The sequence below is a fragment of the Electrophorus electricus genome, chromosome 8, assembly GCF_041902795.1.
Source record: "Electrophorus electricus isolate QZ-2024a chromosome 8, ASM4190279v1, whole genome shotgun sequence".
In the NCBI taxonomy this organism is placed as follows: domain Eukaryota; kingdom Metazoa; phylum Chordata; class Actinopteri; order Gymnotiformes; family Gymnotidae; genus Electrophorus; species Electrophorus electricus.
The window spans coordinates 4,562,654-4,567,500 of NC_137504.1; the positions used below are offsets into that span (position 1 = coordinate 4,562,654).

At 43.3% G+C, this 4,847-nt stretch overlaps 1 long non-coding RNA gene across 2 annotated transcripts in view; it reads left to right on the plus strand.

Moving 5' to 3' along the window:
• The first annotated feature begins 3,670 nt into the window (after positions 1 to 3,670).
• Positions 3,671 to 4,847, plus strand: part of LOC118241594 (uncharacterized) — a 2,110-nt gene continuing 933 nt past the window's right edge. For both annotated transcript variants that reach the window (XR_014125158.1, XR_004776223.2), the window contains exon 1: positions 3,671 to 3,814. This is a non-coding gene — a long non-coding RNA (uncharacterized LOC118241594). The remainder of the gene's footprint in view (positions 3,815 to 4,847) is intronic.

Below are 4,847 nucleotides of genomic sequence, written 5' to 3' on the forward strand. Positions count from 1 at the left end.
GACATCATAATTCTACAACCAATAAAATGGCTATAAATTGTGCAACCGACATGAAGGTGCAATATCGCGGTATGGAACACAGCCATTGATGGCATTTACAAAGCAAGTAATAATCATTATTCTCCAAAGCCAGCAAGAGAACAGCTTCAGGCAACGACGCAGCCAGTTGCAACAGCGTCTAACTGCAAACTCACAGAGGTCAGCCGAAGCTGAAGAAGCGCTGGATGCCGTTGCTAGCCTTGTAACAAAGCGTTTCATTACTACAGAGCAGCACAGTGATGCCTTTCTCATAATGACTTGGTGAGTTAATGAATACCGCTCTGACGGAGTCATTTAACTGTATGGTCCTCGCTGTGCATCACACGAGGGACATGCTACCCTCTTAGTGCACATTATCTAGACGAATGTCGAACCAGCACAATATTCTCAGATGTAAATAAACTCGACTGGCAAAATTACTCAGTTTTGCTATACTTTTGAGCTGTGGGTCATAACACTAGAATAGAAAAAGAAAAAACAACCAATGGATATGCAAAAATATAAATAAATGCAGAAAGATCAACAAATGATTAAATATTTATTGCCAAACTAATAGACAAACATCTGAGATGTTGAGCCTTGGAATAGCTTGGTTTTATGTCTTTGTAAGTTGTTTACCAGCGGGGAAAACGGCGAGGATTGCAGGGCACTCTGTCACCTGAGCTAACCGTCGATGAAACAGCATTTGAGATATGCAGGAGGAGAGGCAGCTACAGGTGTGACCTGGAATAAACAGGACAGTAGAAACCACGGTAAAAAGTCAGTCCTGTCAGAGCTGAGAAGATGAACGGGTAAGTTCATGACCCTCCAGCCCTTCTCCAACACACACACGCACGCACGCACGCACACACACACACGCGCACGCACGCACACACACACACACACGCACGCACGCACACACACACGCACGCACACACACACACATGCATGCGCACATACGCACGCACGCACGCATGCACACGCGCACGCGCGCACACACGCACGTGCACGCACGCGCACGCACACACACGCACGGCCGCACACGCACACGCGCACACACACACACACACACACACACACGCACACACACACACGCACACACACACACACATACATTTCAGCAGTGCCACTGTCATTTGCTAAGTGCTGCGAGATGGAAAGAAGGAAAACAGGAAGAAAACGTGTCTCTGTCTCACTTGTGTATACACTTCCAGATGACCTCCATAATGAGCATATGATCACAAGCCAGTATCCACACTCTAATTCCTTAGCCAGCAGTAATCTGCATAGTATTAAATCAACCCCAGATGAGTCCTGCTCATCGAACCATATTAGCACCTCACCAATGTGAAGCACTTTCAGCTGGGAACGCCTGAGTTTCACACACTGGATGGTTTCAAAAAAAAAGTTCTGCTGTGATCAACATGTACTAAGTCACAGAGGATGAGGATGTGGAATTAACATTATTTCTCATATCCACGACCATTTTCAGATCATCTGTTGCACACAGCACTGAAATAGTCATTTGCCCTGACACAATGACTCTGTTAACCACCATTACCGGACAAACACGTAGACGCGTTGCGTGCATGTGTACATAGGCGGGCGTGCGATCGTGTATACATGCGTGTTCGCTCAAGGTTAGCACTCTCCTCCCACGTTAGAGGGCCCATAAAAGATACAGAGCGAGGGTAAATGGAGATCAGGAGTCAAACGCTCACAAGCGTGCTAAATTATCTGCGGAAATCAACACTGTCCTCATTAATTACACAATAGGCCGTTAGTCATTTCCCTCTCCATATCCACCACCCCTGTGCCGTGTTGTGATGAAAGAAGAAGCTGCCTTTGCCTCTGACATTGCTACCGAAACAGGCACTGATAACATGGTGAGTGACTCAAGCTCACCTTCAACTCTCCTGCTCCTGATTGTGTGGGTGAGTCACGGCACCCCTCCTGCCTCATGCACCACCACTCTCCCGCACCCAGTTTGTTGCTGTTGCTATTTAGCCTGTCAGTTCATTTATTTATTGCACTGACGGTAAAGTGACGAGCTGTGTACGCAGGGTGCCCGGTGATTCTTTTTTGGGTTGCTTACTTTATGTGTGCAGGTGTGTGAGGGTGTGGGGGTGTGTAGGTGTGTGTCTCAGAAATCCCCGTCTGCTTACTTGTAGGACATATCGAGTGCACAGACAGGGAAAAAAAAACAAAAAACAAAACTCAGGTCTATTTAATTACATTACAAAAAAAAAAAAAAAGTGAAATGTCAAGACTACAAAATATCAGAAATGTGAGTGATGAAATTGATGAGCACATACTCTTACAATAAGACTATTATTAAACTTCTCTGTATAGTATCCTATAGTAACCTAGTCTAGGTTAAATAATATATTGAAGACTTAGATCTAAGATGTCCTTCCATTCATGCCCAACAGGCATTGGCTTGTAATCAGTGTTTCTGTGACATTACTTGACCATCTTTGCCACTAAAACCATGTTTCACTGGACTACTATTTTTAACTCAAACCCTACTTAACTTAATTGGAAATGCAAACCCGAATCCAGTCCATCTTTGACGGCAAGGAAGCAAAAGGAAGGAATGGATGGAAGGGTAATCCATGCAGGCTGATGCAGCCTTCCGCAGATGCTGCTGCGTACTGAGTGTTTGTCCTGCGCTCAGGAATACGCACGGAGCCCATCCGTCCTTTCCCGGCATGGATGGATTACTCCTGGCCCGCCATGCTTTGACATTTACAATATGCATTTTATTATTGGAACTGATCCCTGAATTAGTGTTGGTATTGCAAATCTGCACAGACGCGCACGTTCCAGGCAGGCAATGACCCTGTGTGTTTCACCCTGACCTTTATTTAACACACAAATCCTGCACACTGAGCTCCACCACACTGGCAAATGGAATTGACAGTGACGTATGGCAGCAAGCGGCTCAAGCGCATAACTGAAAGCTTTGGGGCGGGGGGGTGTTCTCTCTACATCTCGATTTCAGGCGATGACACACTCAGAACTCCCCTCTTAATTATTAGTGCACAACAAGATATCATCACCAATAATGACCCTTCAAGAATTCACGTTTATAATTACCGAGGAGAAGGAGAAGAAGAAATATGGTGGACATCAGTTCCATTACAAACAATTCCGAATTCTAAAAGAGATATTCCTGAAAGGAATCCTTAAAAAGGCTTTCATAAAAATAACATAGAGGATCCCAGGACTTGAAAGGCTAAAATTCCTGTTTATAGACTTATTTTATAAGAAAACATACCAGGAATCTTGTCTATCAGAAATGGGAAAAGAAATGGATCAAACACTTAGACTGCAGAGCCAGCGGACCTTTCAAAAGTTCCTCATCTGCTCAGCCACTCTGCTGTACTGTGGAAGGAAAGGCTTGCGGTCATGTTTCCATGGTCACAGTCATCAAGGAAAAAACAACATGCAGAATGCAAATCTCCAGCAGACCAGTGCAAGGAGGTTAATGAATTGTGAATAGAAATCCAACAAACAAACAGGACTGTTTACCTAATAAGCCTTAAAACAAATGCATGAGGTGAGCTGATGCAATAGAGGGAAAACTCCAGTCACAGCTAAAATTGCGCCCACATTGCAATTCCACAAGCCATGCTCAGAAACATCGCCTTCCACATAGCTACAGTTGCCCTGCTGAGCTAAACAAGATCACACACCAACTAGCTCACCCCTAGACCAAGACCAAGGTGATGTCATCCAACGCAACCGATCACATCTCACGCTCAACTCTCTCTGCTCCATTGCAAGTCAAAAGGTAAGTGGTTTGGTTCTAAAGTAACTCTACTGATATTTAATTTTCCAGTATATTCCAATTCAAAAGCTGTGTGAAGTAATCAGTTTCTTTGTGCAGTCCACCTTGAAGTGTACAGTGCATGCAACTAGTAGAAATGTTTTATAAAAATGACAAAAAAAGGCAGGTAGATTAGAGACGGCTTGTCATTTTCTGTAACAAAGTGTAAAGTAAACATAGACTGTAAAAGTAAAACCAGTGTTTTTTCACAAGAAGGCAGACATGGTCCAACATGACAAACACTCACAGCCACCTCTGGAACTGCAAAAATTATCAAGTGGTAATGTGTCATATGTTCAATTAGAAATGTGTTGAGTGAAATATGCCACCAGTTGCTGTGTCATTATTTAAGTTTTAATTATTTTTGCTTCATTTCTGGTGAAGATGGAGACCAGTGCTGCCTGGGGGTCCACGCCCCCGTGAAGCACTGCTCCTCATCCTCTCCCTCTGCAACGCTGCTGACAGGTACCCAAAGGGGACAAAAAAGTGTCACAAGGGACAAAAAAAGTAATTTAATAATTAACAAGCGTACACAAGAACAGCAACGGAAATAAATGATGGCGGTGAAAAGGAGGACAATGAGTCGACATTAACAATCAGGTCTGCGGGTGACTAACGAGCTAGGCCGCAAACCTTTTAATTAGCAGCCCTCTGGACGGCAGGGTGATTAATGAACACAATTTTATTTAAGCTTTGCTGTGAATTAATACTAAATTGACATTTAATGAAAATTACTTACCACCATCAGAATTAAAGCCGCTTACAGCCTTGAAGACAATAGTTTCTGTGGTAAATGATCTGACCACCGTTAAAACTAGTAAAGAAATAAAAGGAATTAATGCATATTCAACGTAGCAAACATTTTAGGCTTGTTTGATTTATATTGCCTCCTGAGTGAGCCTCGCTCACTGTAAGCTAATACATTTATACATATTCATGAACATGTAAATGCACAATTTGGTACATCTATATAACTTTGGATATTTTATGGCACTTC